The following is a 25,102-nucleotide window of genomic DNA, read 5'->3' as shown; positions in this document are numbered from 1 at the left end:
TTCTAACATTTCATTGATATTTGTAAATAGTTTGTCTTTTCGAGAAAAATATTTTTCTACCTTTCAAGCCATCTTCTCTCACAATTACCAAGCCATCTTCTCTCACAATTAGCATAATTAATTTCTTCGGAGTTCTAAGTTTTTCAAAGTTTCAATATAAATGAAATTATCTAACTGTAAATGTTTTCAAAAAGTAAAATTATTTATCTTAACACACAAAATAATTTGCTACCTTAGACCAATTCATTTTTGGTATTAGGCGCTAGTTTATTGTATCGTAGTATCATGAAACATTTGACGCCAAAGCAGCATCTAGAGAAAAAAGCGTTTACAAATTGTACTATTTATACCATAGGTATAAAATTTGTACCATAGTTATTAAATATACAATTATAATCAGATTACGACCTCCTACATATAAAAAATAATATTTCTAATTTTTTAATGAAAAATATTTATATTTTCTTTTAGATTCATTTTCCGTTTATTTTTAAAAATATGGCGATTATAACAAATTTAAACGTTTTGAATTGTAGTTTCAAACGAATAGGGTTTTTTTATGAAAGGAAAACATTAAATTTAAAATAAAAGAAATTTTATGTAATTGTACATGCAAACTTGTTTTTCGGAAAATAATGTGAAAAAATGAACGGTAGAAGAATTTGTATTAAGGATTTTATGAAATTTATACGTTATCTAAACTAAAATATGTGATTTTAATCTTCTCATATAAAATAATACAAAATACGTGATCGCAGTTCTTAAATTTTTGCAGTAAAATATTAAATTTTGCGTCAGTTTATACATCTAACTACAAATCTTAATAGAAAAAATGGGAATAGATTTCCTTGACAAAAAAAACCTGATGTGATCAGTACATAACCGACCGACAATGTGTATTGTCTAGTTTAATGAAACTGAAAATTATGAAAATGCGTTTTGAACATTTCCTTTCAATTTAAGAAAGTCAGCAGACTTTTATCTAGAAAAGTTAAAATTTGGCTCTTAGTAGAATTTCAATTTGTGGCATGCAAATTCCCTAAAAAGTTAACGAGTTAGTTTCGGTAACAAGCGAAATCTTTCCAAATAAATTATAGATTCATTGTTTTAATACCCCGAATTTAAATATTAAATTTCAAGAAAATTGGTTGATATTTCTCTTTATATACGCAAAAATGTAAAACTGGTCCGCAAAAAGTCCAGTTCCCGAGGTCTGATATATCTCAAAAGTTGGTTAATCCATTCCATATCCAAAATAAACTCGCATATAAAATTTCATTCAAATCGTTTCAGGCGAACATGAACTACACGATTGCACACACAGACCGACAGACCGACAACTCTCAAAAAAATTCCCTTCCTATGAAGAAGTGTGTTCCACCGAAAACTCAACGTCCGAAATTTGGTGCCATCACATAACCTACCTAATTGCTTACAATGCGGTTGGTAAAAATGTTTGAAATTTTAACTTGTAAAAGTTTGGGAAAACTTGTTTCAAATGACAATTTATTTATATTAAAATATAGGATTTATTTTATAGAGCATTATATAAAAATGTTTCCTCAGTTATACGTATGATAAATAATACGTAACATAAGCTTTTGTATGAGAACGAAAATCAAGTTAAAAGTAATAAATAAACTTCTTTTTCTTGGTAAGCACTAATCGGACAGACATTGTTTAAAAAATTTATCCCTGTATTTTGCTGAAAGGACGATCTCTTACACCCCAGCCCACAAAAGAAGAATTTAGGAAAAATTAAGGCATTTTTTGGAACTTTTTAGATTTTTGCTAGTTTTTCAAATCGTATTTACAGGATCAGATACAGGATCATTACGTATTTTAGATTGAGCCAGTGGTAATTATAGATATTCCAGGATAATAGAACTTTTTTAGTAAGAGAAAATTTTCTTCATAAACATTTAAGTTTTTAATATAGCTGCACTTCTGGTAAATAAAATAAGTGTTTACCAAATGCACTTACATACATTAATAAATATTAAAAATAAAGCTGTTCAAAATCAATTTACACTTAAATATTCTTTGCCTTTGAATTTATTATTGAACTAATTGAATTGAGAACTAAGTTCAGAAAATTCTAACAACAAAAAAACGGAATAGACCAAGAAACTCTCGTTATATGAGTTTTAAACTCAAATTAAACCAATGGTTGATCAGAGTACAGCATTTTTCGTCAACAAGGCAGGAATGAAATTAATGCCACATGTTTTTTTCAGGTTTTATTGTAAAGATACTAAAATAATTTTCGCGTAATAACTGGATTGCGCTACAGAATTGTCTCTCAATATTAGCAATAGTTCAAATTTCGGTGCTTTATTTCTCCAAAACGGTAATCTTTTTATAATATTCTTATTATAGCAAGAAACTAGCGATTTTCAATATAATAATCAATTTAATTAATGTAATTTTTTATTTAAGCTGACATATTTAGCTATTGAAAACAAGAACTATATTAATTGTAAGTGCTTCTTTTACAAATTTTTATTTTCATCCCAGTTGTATGCAATAACGAAAAAATATTTTCGTATTAATGCGATTAATTTAAATAAAATATCTTTTTCTTTTAAAATGTTTTAATCGTGCATGGAAAATATGCTACTTTACGAACCATTAATTTATTCCAGGACCTTATTGCACAAAAACCTTCGACTTTTTCTTTTGCTTTTACTACAAAGTAAATAAAGTTGGGTCAAACCAATGGTTTGTATTGTAGCACTTTCCCTTCAACAAGTGAAAATTCTGCTTTTAGATACAGTCTATGTACACCTATCACACTTAAAATTATTTTCATTCATATACAAAACTATTTCTAGGATTGCATATATTTAGGATGATGCATATATGTAGTCTTTGAAATAAAGCAAAAATTAATATAAAGAGGAGTTAACATAATGCTCGATTTTAAGGGTTAATTATGTGAGTTAAGAAAAATAATTATATTTTTTAATGACATGGAATTTGCCGCTAGCTTTTTGTGTTTAAAGAAATTTGAAAACGTTTCCGGTTTCGGAAATATAAGGCGCCAAAAATTCAAATTTAACAAATTTCAAGAGGCGATAACTTGAGAAGGGATGGAGAAGGAAAAAAATTTTCTTCCAACGAAATGAACTAGGTGTTAATGTCTATAAGCCCCTAAAATTTCAAGCTTCTATAGGCTGGGGTCTAGAAGATAAACGAAATCAAAAATTTTGAAAAAAAAGACTTTAGATAACGGTAAATTGGAACGGCCATTTTGTTTTTCTAAAGTTTAGCTATAGTACACCACGCTAGGGAAAGCAAGCCGCTGCCTTTCTGCGTTTGCAAAATTTCAAAAATGCTTATGGTTTCATTGCAACAAATAGTTAAATAAAGTTGGGTCAAACCAATGGTTTGTATTGTAGCACTTTTCCCTTCAACAAGTGAAAATACTGCTTTTAAAAACAATCTATGTATATCCACCACACTATTAAAATTATTTTCATTCATAAACGAAACTATTTCTAGGATTGCATATATTTAGGATGAACGATTTATGCAGTCTTTGAAATAGATAAAAATTAATATAAAGAGGGGTTAACATAATGCTCGATTTTAAGGGTTAATTGTGTGAGTTAAGAAAAATAATTATATTTTTTAATGTCATGGAATTTACCGCTAGCTTTTTGCGTTTATAGAAATTTGAAAAAGCTTGCGGTTTCGGAAATATAAGGTGTCAAAAATTCAAATTTTACGAATTTCAAGAGGCGATAACTTGAGAGGGGGTGGAGATGGAAAAAAATTTTCTTCTAACGAAATGAACTATTTGTTAATGTCTAAAAGCCCCTTAAATTTCAAGCTTCTGCAGGCTGGGGTATAGGAGAAAAACGACATCAAAAATTTGGAAAAAAAGGACTTTAGATAACGGTAAATTTGAACGGCCATTTTGTTTTTCTAAAGTTTAACTATAGTATACCGCGCTAGGGAAAGCAAGCCGCTGCCTTTCTGCGTTTGCAAAATTTCAAAAATGCTTATGGTTTCATTGCAACAAATAGTTAAAATGGGCCATTTTTGTGGCTTTGGGGGGGTATAACTTCTAGAGGGGGGGAGATAGGTAAAAATTTTGTTCTACGAAAATAAGTTTCTGGTAAAGATCTATGCACGTATTAAATTTCAGCTTTCTATCTTTAAGAATGTAGAAGTTTTGTAAACAGACACACGGACAGACGGACGGACGGACGGACGGACGGACGGACAGAGTGAAACTAATAAGCACTTTTTTTCAAAATTTTTTTGGAAAAGTGCTAAAAATAGTTCGTACTAATTTACATTAATATATAACTTACGAGTTAACGTTAATACCATATCATAAAACATTGAAAAAAAATTAGTTGAATTAATGAATAACTGTACACTGGACCAAAAAAGAAAAAAAACAGAATTTTAAAGAATAAAATTAAATTTTTATCTTGAAAATTTCTACTACCCGTAAGAACAAATATTGAAAAAAGAATTTCTATTTGAACTACTGTATGCGAGTGAACCTCTTAATTTGGACTTATAGATCGTAAGCCTATAAAAATGTGTGTGGCTGAAAACAAGATTGTTTAAATTAAATTTTATTACATATTTTTTAGAAACTGCCTCAATGATATTAAGTTTTGTATTTAATAGCATTAAACTTCGATTAATAAATGCATTGCCATTACAACTGGTGCCTGTTAACCCAAATCTATTTAAATATACCGTAAAACTCCTCCTACAATATTACTTACTTTAATTATAATTATGGAACAAATATATATAAGTATATCTGTGTATACATAGTAAATATAAAAGTCTTCTTCTTTTACGATTAAAATATAAAAAAAAAATACTAAAATAAGTTTTAACTAAATACCCTTTAAATCCTTGTTTTTTTTCCTTTTTTGTTATAACAAATTGTATAATGGTAATACTTGAAAAAAAAAAACATTTACATTTTTCATTTTTACATTTTATTAATTCGTCCTTTTTATTATTATTATTCTTTTTTTTACTTTTCTCGTTTTTCTCTTTTTTCTTTTGAACGTTTTGTTCCTCACAACAACGAAATGAGTATTTTACTTGTAGTAAGAGAAAAAGAAAATTTATTTTCTCTCTCCTCTTTTTTTCTCTGTTGATCCTTGAAAACGTTTCTTTTATTATTCATATCTAATGCCTAATTCATCCGTAATTTCCAGCAACATAACCCCTATTACATAACCTCATCATAAGCTTGGTATAAAAAGCATAAAAGCACAAAATAACTAAAATAGAAAAATTAAAAAAAAATATACAACAAAACAAGATTTCTATTTTAGATAAATCGGAGTTAACCCTTAGAAAACTACACTCTGACCAACTGACTGTATCGTTATGCTTTTGCGTTTTCTTAGTGAATAATTTGTAAAACTTTTAAAGTTTTTTCATTTCCGCCTAAAAGTATAATATAATTCTTGAATTTTTTTTTTCAAAAATGTGATCTATGCTTATCCCTTTTAAGAATAAAAAAATAGAAAAAAAAAACAACTCACATTTGAATAACAAAAACAAAATGCCATATAAATAAGGAAAAATGAATTTAATGAAGAGAAATAAAGCAAGGATGAAAATTACTTCTACACAAGAAAAAAAAAAATATTTCATTGTAACCAAAATCAAACAATGAACACAAAATATTCAAAAATGAAGAGTGAATACAGTCATGTGTTCAATATGAATAAATTTAACACAGAACTAGATTTTATATAAGTAAGCGTATCAATTAGTATTATTTTGTATAAATTAATGTGTTTTAATTAGAAATTTACAATAATTAGATTTCCTGTATTAAACGACTCCTTAAAGTTCAAAAAATATATTGAAATACAAAAAATATAAAAATATCACACATATTCTTGTCCTCATAAATCTCACTTTGTTCAATGATCGTTAGAATATTTTAAAAGCCACAGCTATTTTCACTAAAACTATCTGTTCTTTTTCTATTTGAAAATAATTAAAATTATTCAATATTTTTATGAAAAAAAAAAACTTTCAAAATAATTTCAAATCCAATTTAAAAAAAAGTTTCCTAAAAACGTGAAGTTATAAAATTTGAGACACTGTTGAAGTTGTTTTACAATTTGAGACACTGGTTAACAACCAAAAATTTCTTTCTGTGTAAAATGTTATGAAGCTCTATCTATCTAGTTACATCTGATCCCTTTAATAATCTTTAAAATTTAAGTTTTCTATTTTAAAATGAACATGTTCACTGTTAAGACCAACAATAGCAATTTTTCCAGGAAATATTAAAAATTATTGTTCTCATAATTCTCTGCTGTGTTCTTTTATTTTTGGTATTAAGAATTCTATGTTTAAAACTGAAAATCACTTTTAAACAATTACAATAAAGTTTTAAAACGTTATTTGGTAGGGTTTTTTTAATAATATTACCAAAAACTCAAGAGAAAACATATGAATTTTGAGAAAGTTTATTAAATACTTAAAGTGTATTAATAATTAAATGTATAACAAATTCAAAAACAATATATGTATATATAGATAGTTCAATAAACTATCAAATTTTGTACTTGAAAAATATTATATTGAGGTAAAAATATATAAAAATAAAAATCTATTGGCAATAAGTAAATTAAAATCTAAATTTACAGTACACTGTCACAAAAATTCACCACATCTCAATTAATATTTATTGGCATTTAAAATTAGAACAAAATTTTCTTTACACTGACATTGACAGCAGTATTAGGATATTGATAAAAAGCAGTATGTGGTGTACATTGGTTTCTTTTTAAGAAAATAATGAATTAATGGTTTGAGATTGAATATAAAACGTAATTATAACATCTATTTGTAAATAATTAAGGATATTGTAAGAATGTATACGTTGGTTTTATTATTATATAAACAAAGTATTGGAAAAAACTTCAAAACGTAGCGAAAAAGGAGTTTGATCACACTCTTTGCATCTAATATGTACGTATTTATTGTATACGTTTTTATATACACGTACAAGTGCAAAACTGAGATGAAATACAATGTAGATATTTTCGCTTTTATATGTTCTTTTTATAGTCGTCCTCGGAAAATCCTTGCTGAGAGAATGGTTTTGTATTAAAAGATTTTAAAAGAAAAAAAATTTTTTAATTTGTCAAATTTATAAGGAATTTTTTTTTCTATTTGTATTTAAAAAATATTTTTGAAAATAGAAATAGAACAAAAATTCAATTTTAGGAACACGATGAACATTCAACTAAAATTTAGTAGTCGAATTAAGAATGCTATTTCAAAAATATTAATATATTAATTGAAGAAACACAAAAATCAAGGAGGGGGTTGAATAAAATTATCAATTATGAGTATAAACTGTGAATAACATAGTGTCTGTAACTTGTAAATAAATGTTGTCAATTTCAAAAATTTTACGAGTTATGTTTACGTAAGTCTAAATTAAAAATTTTTCTAAAATAATTAAAGATTTTTCAAATTAAATCTGTATTCAAATCCAAATAATATGTACTGTTTTTTTATAATACAACATGTTCCATATTATTTTCCTCTTTCTTGTTCAATGTTACAAATTCAATTAAACAAAACGTAGAAATGAAACAGTAATAGAATTTAATTTGATAATCACTGTCCGATATTCTGCATATATTAATAGCATTTTTGAAATAAACATCAAGAGAAACTGAATTCATTGAATTATCAATGATGTAAAGCTTTTCCATTTACATTAACAATTAATGAATTTTGATTGTTGGCAATCAATGACTTGAAAAGGATGAAGAATTATCGTAAATGAGTATAATAGTTAGCATGCCGCAATAACATCACTGACATTAAAATTAGAAAGAAATTATCACGGAATTTTTATTACTTCAAATTCTAAATGATTAATCACAGTTTCAAACAAAGTTCCAAAACATGAACGCGTATAACTTTTCACAAAAAAAAAAATGTTTTTCATTTTGCTAAACGATAAACTTTTGTTTCTTAAATTTCCATTTTCAAAATTCAAAAAACGGTGGTTGTGGGAAAATTGTTTTTATATAAAATTCATAATTTATATTTTCATTTTGTTCTTTCTTTCATTTCTTATTTTAGGATATTTTTAAGATTAAATCTCTCCAGCTATTTTATTGCGTAACATTACTGTGAACAAGGAATTTAAGTATTTGATGACGAATAACGAAATACAAAGTACAGTGAAAAACAAAATTATCAAAAAAAAATTCTACTATTTCCAAATCAGAGCGCGGATATTTTTTGAATACAATTACATTTTTTTACTCTCTGACAACTTTAATACAAAGAGCGATTTCCTTTGAACTTTTATTTTAAATTTTCAATAATATTTCATTTAAAAATTTCAAATAATCGTAAATTATTTTTACGACGTTAACAAAAAGAGCACAGCTAAGTAAATGAAAAAAGGCATTTGAAATATTATGATTTTACTTTTAAATCAAAATACCCTTATGATTCATCAATCATGAATATAAAAAATTATTGAGTTAATTTGTAAAAAGCCAATAGTTATAATGTAGAAATTCTAATAAACCTTTCGAACAAACGAGTAGCAATCCTATTCAATTAGAAATTAAGAAAATGTTTCAAGTTTTCAAATTAATTAATGTCTAAATTGTCCAACAAATTTAGTTCAGGTAAATTTCTTACAAATTTCGAGTTCTCTTTGACAATTTAAATAACAATCGTCATGAAATTGTTATTAATTGATTAAACCAAGAGCCAGCCCCTTTCTAGAATTACGACAATTTATTTTTCGATTTTCGCATAGTTATTTTAGTACAACGTAATGTAAATTGTTATCGAAATATCAAAAGCAATTTTTTTTTTACAAATCATTCATCTCGATTTATGATAATTTTACAAAAAATACCGAGACCGATAACTAAGAAACTAACTAAGATACCGAGATGGATGCATGACCTAATGTCTTTCACAAATTGTTTCTTAAAGTTCATAAATTGAATAAGATTGTAAGATTTTTTTTTGTATATGACTGTGGCGATTATTAAATTACATTTTGTTATGAAAAAATAAAAAACACAAGATTTTTTCCACTTTTTTAAACTTTCCATGAAAACAATTTAAAATAAAAATTTATTTAGAAATAGTCATAAAGCAAAAACTTTTTTAATGTTCTAAAACAAAGTATTTTGTTTTCTTTCAAACAAAATAGGCAACAACGAAGAAATTTTTTAAAAAAGGCGAAGGGTGCGTATATAATATATTTCTAGATACTTTGTAGATATCTATAAAAATTAAAAAAGGACACGATATATGTGCGTATGTATATGTTTTTTATAAGTCTTTATCTATAATTTTTATTTTTTAACTAAATCAAAAATTCAAATTTAATATTTGAGATTAAAACGTTTTTATTTAGATAATAAAACTTTCATTTCAAAGATTATTATATCGAAAATCTCAAAGAGAATAGAAAATTGTAAAGTAGTTAAAACAAATGCACAGGCGGACCGAAACCGTGCCGAAAAAATTTTTATGTAATCAATGTATATATAGAATTAGTAAATGCATACACGTTGAAAATCTGTGGTATTAACTGAGTGCCATGAGACCACGCTTTTATTTCAATTAAATATTTTAAAAAGCAAATTACAGAATAAATTTAAAGTAAAAATTATTTAAACAAAATTTTTCTAAATTTGTGATTAGTTTTCGATTAAGTCACCTGGTTATTAAGTACCTAGTCGATAGTTTCAATAATTTTTTCGATTTACATAAATTAATCTACAAATTCTAGTTTTTCTGTTGGTTTTTAGGGGTTAGCAAAAAATTCCAACAAATTGATGTCAGCCGTATTTTTAATGTTGATATTTTATTAATGTTTACATAATGTTACTTTAAATTCATCATAGAGAATAATATCAAGATATTTTTTTAAAAGTTTCTCTAATATTTAAATAAATCATTGTATTGCAAAATTTTTAACAAAACTTTCAGAAAAATATCTGAATGACTTGCCTAACTAAGTATTTTATTACATACGAAACTAAACTATGTATACATTAAATAAAATTATCCTTAAAAACAAAGTACAATTTCCCCTAAGTCAATGCCCAATATTTCGCTTCTTAATAAATAAATGCTAAAATTTTCTTTTGTTAGACCTTTAACTAAAACTGCCAACAAGACAAAAACTAATAAAATAAAATTCTTGTGTCTTGGAATTGTTGAAATATTTGCGAATATTTTTGAATGAAAAAATTATGCAAGGACAGCAGAAGGTAATTTACTAGAAAAATTAAAAATTGAATAAAAAAAAGGTAAAATTATACAACAAAAAGGACACGAAAACAAATATTTTTTGTTTGTTAAAAAATTTTTTTCACACTTTCATCTTGTATGCGCAAATTTAGCACATAAAACGATTTTTTTAAGTACCTGCTATAATTATAATTCTTGCTGGATAAGTTATAAACCGACGGCTTTTTTTTTGTAAATGTAAAATACTGTAGAAGTAAGAATATACACGAGTATAATGCTCTTCTGCTCATAATTTATGTATAATGAACTTTTAAGGAAACAAAATCAAATCTAAAAAAAAACAACCCACACAAAAGGCTGAAAAACAGCATCAGAAAAAGTACGGGCTTTTCATTTTTATAATAAGGATTGAAACCGTTTTTTTTTTATTTTTTTTTTTCATTTTTTGTTTTTAATATTCTACATTTTATACTAAATTCTCTAATAGTTTCATAAACAAAGAAGGTCCGTTCATAAATCTTTGGAAATATTATAATTTTACTCACATATTTTTGCTTGTTTTCATTTTTATGCGCTCTCTTTCTTATGTTTTCATCCCAAATTTTCTTTATTTTAGTTTTTATTATACTGCTTGTGTAATATTTGAACGTTATAAATATATATTGTCGCGACAGTAAAACGTCACATAATACAAGTAAATCCAAGCAAATATAATAAGCAACAATATAAAGCAAAGAACAATATAGAACAGAAAAATATAAAGAAAAAAGTAAGGCACTAAAATGAGATTAAAGGAAAATTATTATTATTCGTTTTCTGTTTTTTAAGGGTATACGAGTACATAGTTTGCATTCCGTAAATCTTATCCGTGTTACAATTTGTACACAATGATAAAAAATATCTGATGTGATCAGTACCATGATCGATCTCATTATTTTCAAATAGTCGACCAATAGTGTCGACTATTTTTATTGTATACTAATAAACAATTAACAGTAAATAAAAATTCAATTTGTAAAACTTATAGTTTCATGGAAAACTCAATCAAACGGAATCGAAATATAATAATGTCAATTATTTGTACCTTAAATTTATCTAATTTTAATGAACTCATCTCGTTAACAAAAAAAAATTGTGAAACCGTGAAATTTGGTGTGAAAAATGTATCTTCATTCTATGCGGGGACATCAATTTGGAAACAGTCTAACATGAACTAATAAATAACTTTTGTTATATTAACCAGAAACTAGTCAAGAATTCCGCATATGAAATGTAAGCTTTTATTCTCTAACATCAGAAGTGTTTTCTTGCCAATTTTCAATCTTGCCTTTCATTTCTTATAAGGTAGCAAATTTTACAATTGTGGAAGGTGAAAATCTCATTAAAAGAGAGTAAGACGAAAATCTTATTAGGCAAATTTTTCAGCAAAACTATATGAAACTTGAATTAGCCTTTTTTTTTACAACATGCTTCTGTAATGCCAGGTTCTTTTTATTTCAATAATTTTCTCATAAAAATTTTTATTTATTTGATAGTGTAAAATTAATTATACAAAACCAACTTTTCCTTCAAATTGTAAAATTGTATAAAATAATTATTATATACTTTGACTCCAAATAATACATGATGCACCTTAATTTTGGTTATTTAAATAATTTCTTTTAATCTTTAATAATTTTTTCTATAGCAACATTCAAGTTAATTTGATATTAATTGACATTATATTTGTACATTAAACATAAATCCTTATATATCCTTAAATTGTATTATGATTTTTTTTACCTTGGAAAGAAAAAAGCTAGAAAAAATTTTCCCTTATACAAAGCTTTTACACTTTCCGAAATACAAATGAATCTAAAAAATTCTAATTATATACGATTTTACGGAATTACAAGGATTTTTAAATACTAACCCGAATTCCAAAATTTTTGTTATATCATTTTTCTCGTGCAGATATTATCACTTCAAAATATATACAAAACACAATTTATGGAGAGTAATTAATTCGAAATTTTTATAAAAAAAAATAAGATTTTTCCTTAAAAGCAAAAATATAACGTTTAATGTTTTCTTATTTGATGGTATAGATAGGCTATGAATTTTTCAACTGAACTAATTGACCGTCAAAAACCATAATTTGTTAATACATTTTTCAACTTTCCTTCTCTTTTCCTTATGATATGCAACAAGAGAGGATTATAAAAAATTTAATAGCCAACGGTGAATAAAATATTTTTTTTTCAGAGTAAACTTTTTCCAGAAAAATGTGCTAATTTTCGAAACATTACTTTGATCGAAATTCATTTTTCATAATACCTGATCTACTGAACCATAACATAGTCGACACTCTGATCCAAAAATATTATACAGAAAAATCTTATTACTATTTTAAAGAAAATATTTTATTAAAGTAAACGAATGAAAAAAAATTTTATAAGAACTTTCCAATAAAATAAATTAACATTTCACATAAATTATCCCGTACTGAAGACAGAAAAAAAATTAATGGAAAACTTTCTCGCGATTTTCGTGTTTTTTTTTAAATTATTCAATAGCTTTCTCTTTATATATGATGTATGTATTTGTACATAATACCGTTATAGACATAAGTCTATATTTTATTATAATAATATGGACATATTCATTATTTATTAAGTTATAAAATATCAAAGGAAATAAACTTGATTTCATAATATACGCATGCATATATATCCAAACACTATATGTAAGAGAAAAATGTACAAAATAACCTCTCATATACATATATAAAAAAAAAATATAATATAAAATCACGATAAAAGTTCAAGAGTATTTTATTATATGGCAAAAGTAACATTCAAGAGTCCTTTTTGATTTCTTACTTTCTTCTTAAAAGTTTCTCTCCTCTCCTCTTTTGTTTCACTGCTGTTGCTACTAAAATAAAAACAATACAAAAAACGAAAAAAAATACAACGATTCCTGGAAGCGACAAAAGTATTTTTCCCTCCCTGTTTCTTCGTTTTTCTTTTTTTTTTTGCTTTTTCTCATGTACTTTCAGAAGTATAATAAATTTTATTTATTGCATCAATAAAATTACAAAATAATTTTCATAAAGAATATAAATTTGTATATAAAAATTCTGAGATTTTATTGGTTTTTCAAACAGCAGAGTTATTATACGTGAATAACAATGTGTAAATGTGTACAAGAGGACAAACATCATTCATTGACAAGCGTATTTTAGTTACAGTGAAGAAAGAAGGGAAAACTGATGAAGAATCACAACAATTTTTCTTTTATAACCAAAAGAAAAAAACAAAAAAACGGGGGGGTCATATAATACAGATGCACCTTTATTAAGCTCTTTAAAGCCTTAAAAAGCCTTTATATGGTACACACATTAGAAAATTATAGTTTGTTATTTAACATATACGAATTAAGTATATGTATATGTTTGTATTATTAGTTAATGAGCTTATAAAAAATTTTAATGGTATGTTAATAATTTTGAACGAAAAAGATATACAATATTAATGCGATATTTATTTGAATGTGGTTATACGAAATCCTTTTATATTTTTAATGCAATATGATAATAAAAATTTGGTTTAATATTAAATATAATAATAAAATATACATTATGTCCTTAATAATTTGATTCATTTGGGTATACGTTTGTTAAATGATGAATTATGTTCATTGTTATAGATTAAATTGTACTCTAAATTACTCCTTCTTTATAGCATAGTATAACCGAATAATTAAATACGATATTAACTTAAGCAAATTCTGTAAATACATTTATTGTGTTTAAATTTTAATAAACTTCGTTTTAATAACAAGCTAATTTATTGTACTCTACTGTGACATCGAAGATCTGAATTACCTGACGGACATTTTCATTTTAAACATAATTTTTTTCGTAAAAGTTGAAGACAAACTTTAATTTCATAAAAAAGTAATAACGCTTTTTTAAATCTTATTGATAAATATTTCTGGATTGAGTTTAGAAACGTGTTTCCTTCTAATCGAATATACTTAAAGATTTTTTTTAATCATCAATTTACGCAAAATTTTCATGATCTATATGATCTATAAATTTCTGTACAATCCAATATATATGATTAATATTCCTGAATCTTTTCAATATTGGAATACTAAATGGATAATAGAGAAATTAACAAAATGAAGCTTTGCAAGCACATGGTCAAATTTCTCTGTTTATACATAAGACGCATGATATTGGTAATGTATATTAATATTCTAATAATACGGAATATATCTCTTTATATACACGCATGTATATAACGACCTATTATGTAGCATCATATTTTGGTTAATATATAAAATTTTTTCCCATAACAACGTGAAAAACGACAGTTAATTTTTTTATTTTATTTTTTTATTTAATAAATTCTATGAAGATAGAGAATTATTTTAATCAACTTCTATTTAATTGAAAAATTTATAAAAATTCTTTGTCACTTGTTATTTCTAGTTGAACTTAATAAGTATATGGATGTATGCATAACTTTAAGAAGTTTAGAAAACTTTTATTCATGTTCTTTTCATCCTCCAAATGTACTAATCTAAATTTAAGTAGAAAAAAAAACTAATTATTTAAGTAAAATAACTCAAGGATATTTTTAAGTATATATATACATTTAAAATTCGATATTTCAAATCCTTACAATCATTTTAAATATTTTTAGGCAAAGAGCCTTGAAAACATTTCCTTTAAATCAAAAAAAAAGTGTATTCACCTAAATTAATATATAAAATGAACTAAGCAAAGAAAAAGTTTCCATAATTTACCCGTGTCTATGTAAGAAAATAATAAAGCATTATAATACATATGTAGGAGTACATATACACATAGTATTTTGTACATATACTTCGTTGTTTGTTGTAACGGTGCAAATATAATAAATAAAAATTAACCACCTTAAAAATTTCCATAGGCGTACTTTAATATTACATTGACGTATAATTAACATATATATATATTTATATATTATGTATGTATAAGGATTCTATCAACACAAAATAAAAATTTAAAAACCAAATAAAAATGCCTTCGATTTATTAGAAAAATTCCTATTTTCCACCTTAAGGCTATGTACAGAATTTAATTTTAAAAAAATTATATTTTGTGTTTGTTTTTATTTTTTTGTTTTTTGTTTAAATACAGCCACATCCTTGTTTAGAATTTCAAATTTTGAAAAATTTACCAAATTAAGAATATAGAAATGACGAAAATGAAAGAAAATAGAAAGGCGAAATTATTTAGCTGCTGAAGAAATTAGTAATCTTTTCACATTATTTAAACTGAATTTATTTATTTATTTACTTCACGAATTAATAAATAGATCTACATATATATATACACAAAATTTAATACTATATATAAGTAGGTATAATATATTTCATGTTGTATTTCATTCTATTACTTTATGTACTTGCATTTACGTGAGCAAATACATACTCATTATATTGGTAAGCTAGAGTGTGTATTAAAAAAAAATAAATAAACATTTGAGTTATGATTATTGATTTTCCTATACCTACAAACCTAGAATTTGTTTTTAATTTTATTTAATTTTTTTGGGGATTTTAAAGAAAATTTCGACCAAAATATAGTAAAAGAAACGTTTCAAAAATGTAGTTATAAAAGACAAAACCAGCGATACTGAAACCACATTGGGGAAAAGCACGATCGAATCGCTTTTTAATTTTTTATAAAAAAATTAAATAAAATTTATTTCTTTTTAACTCTTTAATCCAGCATTTCTAGTTCATGTTGAGGTATTCAAAAATGAAAAATTACAGAAAATTTCAGAAGGTAACAATAGACGCTAGTTACGTTAAATTTTAAATAAAAGGGTAAAAAGAATTATGTATATTTGATAAGAACATCTAAAAAATAGAGTTGGATTTAAAGAGTTCAAAACTTTTTAAAGTTTTTTTAGCAAAGACGATAAGGTAATAAGTATAGATAAGAATTTGGAAAACATATTTCAGGAAAACACTCAAATATAAGAAAAAATCCATGATATAATAGAATGTGTATAAGATTTTGACAATTTTTTCAAAGTTTAAGACAATTTTTTCAAAGTATACATTCCATTGCGTTTGTCTCCCGCTTTCTTTTTAAAAACAATTACTACCAAGCATAAAAATATTTTCAAATAGTGCATATTAATCTTGGTATTTTCTTTTCTTACACATCTTGATTTAAATTTCGTTTAGAAGAATTACAAAAATTTTTGTTGTAGTATGTGAAAACTTGTAGTTTTTACAGTTTTAACTAGAAAATTTCAAATGTGCGAATACGAAACGACCAATTGAAAAATGAAATCTTTACTTAGACAACTGAGATGTTTAAACTAACTGCATTTGATACTATGCTCATAATAATATTGTTTTTAATATTATTACAAAATTTTACAATTAAAATTTGTTTTAATATTTAAAAACAGACAAAGCAGTTTAAAAAATTATCAAGTATTTTGTTAAAAATTACGTTATGAAAAATCAATATATTTGTCATAACTACAGGAAATTCCTTTATTATATATGGTATACAATTGTAACTGTAACTATAAAGTTTAATCTATAACACAACTGCAATATAATAAAAATTCTTTCTACTTCATTAAACATTACGAACGCAATGGCTTATTTATTCATAATATAAAAAAAGAGTATAAATACAAGTATTTAGGTATATGCGGTTGTACATATAAAAAGTAAAACCAAAATTTACAAAAACAAAAACTATGTAGGGGAACAAACAAAAATAATACCAACATTATTAAAAAGGATCAAAGAATTGAGATATAATACAAAACTTGTTGAGAATATTTAAGAAGAACTTTTCTACTTAAAAGATATTATCTATATGAATCTGGAGGTTTAGAAATATTCTTATTTCTACATATACGTAATTATATATGTGTACTAAATATACATATTTATCGGTTTATCCATAAATTTATATAATTTAAATGTACAATATTGAATACATTACAAGCATATAAGCGTGTACATATTAAAATGTTAAAGCAAATGTAAATAGAATTTGAAATAAGAATAAAAAAAAAAGAAAATTTTGTAAAATTTTATCTGGATAAACATTTTTTTCTTAATTTTATTTACTTGTGTTTTTTTTTCTCCTTTTCTTATTTTTAAATTTCTTTCTTAACTTTTGATTCATCTCTATATTTTATTTTATAAATTAGAGTTTCCAGTCATTCACAGAAAAATATAGACCAATTGACTATATATAAAGAATTCTCAAAAGTAAATAAAAAATTCTATGCACACATACAAATGAGAAATGTACAAAATTGTATATGTATAAGAGAAATAATCATAGTAAATATATGTACATTAAGCTTCATTTTATAATAAGTATATTATTTAGATGAAATCTAGAAAAATAAATTTAGAAATTAGAGTCTTATAGGAAATCCACCTCCGCTTTTTGTCCTTAAGTATTAAATTTGTTCATAATGAAAATTTATTTTTTTCAAAAGACTGGATTTTTTTTTTAAATTTTTATGCCATTTATTATAAAAATTATTTTTGTTAAAATGTAACATCGAAATATTTGAATTTTACAAATTTTTATTATAAGGATATGAATAGGTAAATGGGGAATTAGTACAGCTTATGTCATGCACTGAGTAATGCTCTAAAATTTTCTCTTTAATAATCATTTTAAAATTCAATTTAGTTATCTCTTGATAAAATTTACTTTTTAAAAGTAAAATTTTACATATCGTAAAACGAGATACATATTATTATTTCAAATTGAATTAATTAATATTTTGGAAAGAAATTTTTCAATAACAAATTAAATGTACAATATGAAAGAAAAACGAAATTTTGTCATTAACCCTGACTTAATTTAAGAATAAAATCAAACATTTTAGTATTAGAAAGTTGATAAGATTAACTACACAATTTAAATAATTTCTTCGAATGTAAATTCATGTATTTCCATTTTAATACAACACTATTTTTCAACTCAGGACTAAAATATTTCTTTTGATCTTGTTAAATTCAGAAAGAATTAAAGAAAGGCAAAATTTGAAGTGCGAGTTGTAAAGATTTTAATAGTTTAAACAGTACAAAACCGTATTGAATTGGTAGAAACATTTGCCATAATTCGAAATATTATGTTCTTAAATCACATATGCGAGTTAAATTTTCAAATACTCATAAATTAAGTCTGTTGTTCAAATTTTTCTAATATCAGCATATTAATATGTATTTTGCACTTTATTATGTGCTTGACAATGTGATTTAATTCAATACAGTGTCGTATAAATAAACACAAAGATTTTTAATTTTCAAAAAATTTTCTCGAAAAGGAAAATTTGTTGCATTGGAAGAAAGCTTTTAATTAATTATCAGATATTATTAAAGAAATTATCAGAATTTTATTGAATAAGAGACGTTTTTGTATGAAATATACTTGTAATTTTATCGCAGAACAATAGCCATCTAAAAATTTGATCTTTTGCAACATTTTTTTCTTTTAAGCATAGAGTTACATTATATGTATAAAATTTTAGAACCCTTACATTTTCACATTGTTAAAATAATTAATTTTTATTTAGAAAATTTTTAACAATTTGATGAAAAAATTGTCATCACATTTTCACACCATTCTGCTATTATCATATTAATAAATATAGGAATATTATGTGCTACAAAAAAAATAAAATCCATCAATTGAAAGTCAGCATCAAAATCCGATTATAATAAATTAAGTCTTTCCAAAAATGAAAATGAAAAGCAAAATGAAAATACATGAAAAGTATTTTTCTTTTCACATTTTCATCAATAATTATTACGTATGACTGATATTCTCTTCACTTTTATAAATATTGAAAAATGAAATTATTATGTGCAATAAACTGACATATCTACAAAAAGATTTAGCGAAAAAAAAAATTTTATTATTTTCTCTATTTAACTATACATACTCATAAAATGTATGTATATTAATTCAAATAGCAATATGTACAGGGCAGTACTATTATATCAGGTATAAGACCATATCACAGAATTGTTCTTTCGAAATAAATTAATGATTTATTTGAATTTTCTGTATTCAAAATTGAATATTTGAATTGATTGTTCTCAGACATACGAGTATACAACTAGAATTTTTATGTTTGTTTTTTTGAATATGATTATTAGAAATTTTGTGAAAAAACATTTTTGCAGGGGCCCAAAGTGAATTAATTTGACTCTGCATAAATATACATAATACAATCATTTATTACATTTATATATTCTTTTGTACACACATATTTTAAGCACAAAAGAAGAATAAAAAAAAAAAAACGGAAATTGTATGTACATAAATAAATAATGTAATTCAAAAATATTACAATGTTCCTTGTTGTATTATGAATTTTATAGAACAATTAACAATTGAATATAAACAATTAAAATTAAATGTGTACATATACATATCCACGTATGTATAAACATAAATAAAATTAATTAATATATGAAATATTTATGTCCTTATCATAATATTATGTAGGTATATGAGGAAAAAAGTTAATAAATTATTATTAATTACTATATTGATAATTTGATTGATATTAATAATAAATTATTTCAATTGCAGAATTTATTTATTTAAATGAGAAATTATATTAAATTTTATAGATCAGATGAATTAATAGTGAATTCATATTACAATGGGTAATATTATTGCAATTATAAAATTCTTAATATATCAAATTTTAGGTTTTTTTTTAATTTTGACTTTGATTTAATTTTAAGTTCTTTTTAATAAAAACTATTTAATTTTTGCATATTGCTACTGTCATATAAGTAGTGTAAAAATATTATAAATTTAATATTAAAATGTAAATAAGTGCTATTAAATAGCATGAATGTTAATTTTGGTTATAAAATTATTGATTCGTAAATTGAGTGATCGTAAAGTAAGGAACTAAATATAGTTAAAAAACAAATTAAATTAAATAGATATTTTATATTGGAATCATTCCAGCTTTTATAGTTTCTAAAAATATTTTTTTTCCAATCTAAATTTTGCTACTTTAAATAGATATTATTTGATTTCTTTTTTATATTATGTTGTAAATATAAATTTACTTAGTTATACTTGAATTAATGAAAAATTCCTATAATCCTTATTATATAATTACAATATTCATGTAAGATTAAAAATAAAGTTAAAATAAAAACAAAAGGATCCCTTCTTTTCAGTTTTATTGTTTAAAATTTGTATATATAGAATTTTGTAATTTTGCATTAACATTATCCATATGAATTCCTTAAATTTATTTACATAATAACAAAGTTTAATTGGGAAAATTTTGACAATTAAATTTTTATTTTATAGCAATTTGACTTTTTATATTAATTTTATAATTGCGACAATTATTGTATATTTTGTAATGGTTTTCTTTTTACATTAATTTTTATTTTCGTAATTTTAGAAATTTTAATTTTTTGAGAAATAAATAGAATAAAATTCAAATATAAAAATGATAATTTTCACACCTGGTTAATTTTTGCACATTTCATTTTAACAATATTATTATATTTATATTAAATATATTTGTTTGTATATATATAAATAAAGTATGTACAAATTTTTCTACGAATAAATATGTACATGTATGTATATACAGATATACTGCTATTATAAAACCTACTAAATGATTTAAATTAAAAAATTCGTTTTCATTCACACACAAATGAAATATCCCTTTAATATATTTTTGGGTATTTTTAATTTGTTTTCATTTATTTGGTTGGTCCTTTTATATATCTTTAATGATTTGAGTATTTTCAACAAATTTTGTATATATTTTTCATTTTATTTTGTAACTATAAATTTTTCTTTTTATTATTATTATTATTATGTTCATTTTTGTATTTGTTTAATATTTTTGCATGTATACACAACCTAATATAATTAACAAATTTTTTTTACATATGTATATATAGCTGTATCATTGTAATTTTTATAACTATTTTTGTTTGCTTTTCTCTTTCATTTGCATTTTGTTGGTGTATCAATTGAAATAAAAATTATTCAGAACTATATAGGCAATATATTGAAATAATTGCATAGTTCCAGGCGCGCGGTATTTTATTGAGCATTAATTAATGTATAATTCTTTATAATAATAGGTTTTTGTTGAATGTTCTTTTCTTCGTTCTATATTCCATTAACACTAACGTATAATAAACATATAATACACTTATACTAAGATTTTTCTTTTAGTTTTATTAATTTATTTTTAGCACAATTTGAGAAAAAATTAATACATAATTTTTTTTTTTTGTATACTTAAACAAATTTGAATTTTGTTTGAACGCGATTTCGAATCATTATGTTAATCCCACGTTTATTTTTGCTCTTTAATAATAAATTTTTTTTTTTCATATTGAAATTGATATCATCACCAATTTTTAAAAAATTTTCATTTTTAAGATATCAATAAAATTTCATAATTTGATGAAATGAAAAGAAAATTACAAATCCAATTTGGTTTTTCTTTGTACAATTGTATATTTTTTTTTCTAAAAGAAAAAAATTTCTGAGGCGTCTTGCGACATTATACACACGTATATAGGAATTTTTTCTTTATCGTCCTTACATCGCCCGATTGAAATTCAGACTGAAAATTCTAATTTTAATTTCATAGGAATTTGCTCCATAAAATCTGCAAAAGGAGATTTCACGAACAAAAACAAAGAAAAGAAGAACAATTAAACACGAAAGGAAATATAAAATTTACGAAATAAAAGGACGTGCTCTTTTCCCATTTTGTTTTTTTTTGTTATAGAGATTCTCAACTTTCGTGCTGCTAGATGTAAATTAATTTTTTTTTTACTTTTTTTTGCAGAAGAGGAAAATATTATTTTGTATCTATAGTAAGAATTTTGTGATTCTATATCTCAAATTGGATAGGACATGTTGTGGGGAAAATATGATTTTGTGGTGAGTTTCATATACAATATAAGTGATACAGAACAGAAAAGTCTGAAAAATGTTATAAAAGATTTTAAGAGATTAATATAATAAGAGATTTCAGCGTCTGCAAAATTTTTGAAGAGAATAAATTAATTTATAAGGCAAAGGACATAGCTGAATATAAAATTTATTTATATCAACAATATTATGTATTATAACAAAATTTATTTTTATATCCTTAATATGATCCAAAAGTTAAACAAATAATACGGTGTACCTTTATATAAAAAATATTATACTGGAATCTTTTTTAGTGCTGATACACGCACATATACGTAATGAAAATATGTTTTTATGTACACGTACATAAGTATGTATAAAAGTACACGGTATATTATCTTCTTTCAGTAGCCTCTCAATTAAAACAGATAATTTTCTTATAGGATGGTATGTGTGTATGTCGATTTATTGCAGTCGTAAGTTTTACTACTATTGAAAATTTGAAAGAATGTATTACGTTGTTTTTATCTTCAATATGGTACATCAATTATTTGTCGCATTTTCTGACCTTTAAACTTTCTTCTTTTTAATATACATAAATTCATAAAATATTTTTATATTGAACATATAAATTGCGAATATTATTCAGTTTAACTTTGACTCTTATTAAAAAATTTTTTGATATTTGAAATTTGAATAGAGGGAAAACCGAACATAACTGTATTAACTCTAACTAACCTAGGATAACTCTATATTTTTAAAAATAATTTAAAAAAAATAACTTCTACTTTTAACGATAAGATTAACTGTATTGAGAAATACACATCTAAATGGAATGGAAATTCAAAACCGTATCGATTTGATTTACCGTAGACTTGAACTTAAGGAAAATTTATTTTTTTTTGCTACTAAAGCTATGTTAGGAAAAATAATTCTAAAGCATAAAATTCAAGCAAGAAACATGGAAATATAATAAAATTGGAAAAAATGAAATTTTCGACTTGATTATTTCAAGGCCCGGTACTTCTCTGTTATTAGCTTTGTGCAAATTTTTTGTATTTTGAAAACTAGTTAGTTTTATTAATTTTTCCCTTTTTTTTGATTCTTGTAAAATAAATGGTCTGATTTTTTAATTTAAAAAATTGCGAAAAAATTTCGGTGAACCTTATATCAATGAGCCCGCAATCTATATGTTCAAAACTTTTAAATAAGCAGCCTTAAATTTTCCGTAAATTTTATCGGCTTGAGCACTTTTTAATTAAGTTATATATGTACTTACCTTGTTGATAAAATGATTTAATTACAAAAGTTCATCTATGCATAAAAATTCTTTCAAACTTACCTATAAAAGTAAAAAATAAAAAAAAATTAATATTAATGAACGACCCCAAAATAGAATAAAATTATTAATCTGAGTTTCATATAAGATAAGATTATACATATTATGATTTACAAAATGTTCGAAGTGGTAAAAAAAAACAAATATAAGTGAAAAATAAAAGGGCTTTACTATTTCAAGTGGAAAATTTGTACTTTAAATTTTTACTTTCGATTTTCTTTCATTTTAACAGAAACTTTAAAAGTTTTACACAATATTTCTGCGCACATACTCTTATATAACAATAAATAAGATAAAATATATATATATATACATATATGCACATATATGAGGAAAACTATCATATTTTGCTTTATTAGGGTAACAAATCACTGTAATTTATTAATTTCTCTTTTAAGAGTTTTCTCTGATCCAATTTTTCAAAATGAAGTATTCATTCCCCTTAACGTGAGATTTTGTGAGATAAAACATGTTGCTGAATTAAAAAAATTTCTACAGACTATTTCCAGATACTTGATTTTTGATTAAAATTCTCAACATGGAACATGTAGGACATCTTACGGTAATTTTTTGAAACTAGAAGATGAATTTTGCAAAATTGAATGTTCCATCCTTTTATACTCTTAGTCTTAAATGTTATATAGAAACGAACATATTATTTATTATAACACTACTATGTATACATAATATATCTACGTATACATATTTTTTTGCATGTACATATACATATGTACATACGTAGGTATCTATTTACATATATTTTTGTGTATATAAACTGTGTAAATAAAAATAATAATTTTATTGTTGACAAAAGGTTAGCAACATGCGCACTTTAATTATTTTTGTATAATTTAGTAATGATTAAGTATGAGAAGAAATAAATAAAATAAACGGTGGGCCTTTTAAAAGAAGAATCTATATTAAAAAAAAAATAAATGTTTGGATCTCGGTAAAAACTATACCAGATTCTATAACATACTGCAATCAAGGGTAGACGAAGTATAGAGTGATAATAATTAGACTGATGTTGCTTTAATTGCGGTTCTTAAAAAATCTATTTTAATCATCATGTAGATCATGGCAACAACAATGTTTCTAACATAAATAATGGTAAAATATATTTAATTTTATATCACGCACATTATCTTAGAACATTTTGTTCTAATAAGGAAATTATATTTAATGCAATTTATTTGATTTTTTTAAACCTTTTAAAAAGTTATTTAGGCTCGAATTTTGATTGCATTCCAAGAGCTTCCGTCAAGAAATTTTACAAGAAATTTGACAAATTTTACACTCATTGTACTATTGAAACTCTAGAATATTAGCAAAACTACCCTTTAAAAAAAATTATTACAATTTTATTACTTATATTAGTCAGTTTCTTTTTTAAACGATCCTGTATTTTCGAAATTTCGGCAAAATTTTTCGAAGTTCCAATATATGGCTATACGGAATCTTTTATTATATTTTGTTAAAATTTATACGAAGTGTGGCAAATTAATGTGTCAGTTTACAAATTTGTTTAATTCTCCTACAAATTCTTA

The 25,102-nt window shown here is 23.8% G+C and overlaps 1 protein-coding gene across 4 annotated transcripts in view; it reads right to left on the bottom strand.

Annotated features, from left to right (window-relative positions):
- Positions 1-23,058, bottom strand: part of LOC129618639 (putative uncharacterized protein DDB_G0282129) — a 171,449-nt gene extending 148,391 nt beyond the window's left edge. For 3 of the 4 annotated variants that reach the window (XM_055533502.1, XM_055533500.1, XM_055533501.1), the window contains exon 1: positions 20,949-23,058. The gene's annotated coding sequence lies outside the window, so the exon portion shown is untranslated. Of the gene's footprint in view, positions 1-20,793 lie in introns of all 4 variants that reach the window. The other variant, XM_055533503.1, reaches the window with a different exon arrangement.
- Between the last annotated feature and the right edge of the window lie 2,044 nt (positions 23,059-25,102).

This window comes from Condylostylus longicornis, unplaced genomic scaffold, assembly GCF_029603195.1.
Source record: "Condylostylus longicornis isolate FDR11 unplaced genomic scaffold, ASM2960319v2 ptg000010l, whole genome shotgun sequence".
Classification (NCBI taxonomy): domain Eukaryota; kingdom Metazoa; phylum Arthropoda; class Insecta; order Diptera; family Dolichopodidae; genus Condylostylus; species Condylostylus longicornis.
Note: the sequence above shows the minus strand (reverse complement) of the source record. Positions and strands in the feature narration are given on the sequence as shown.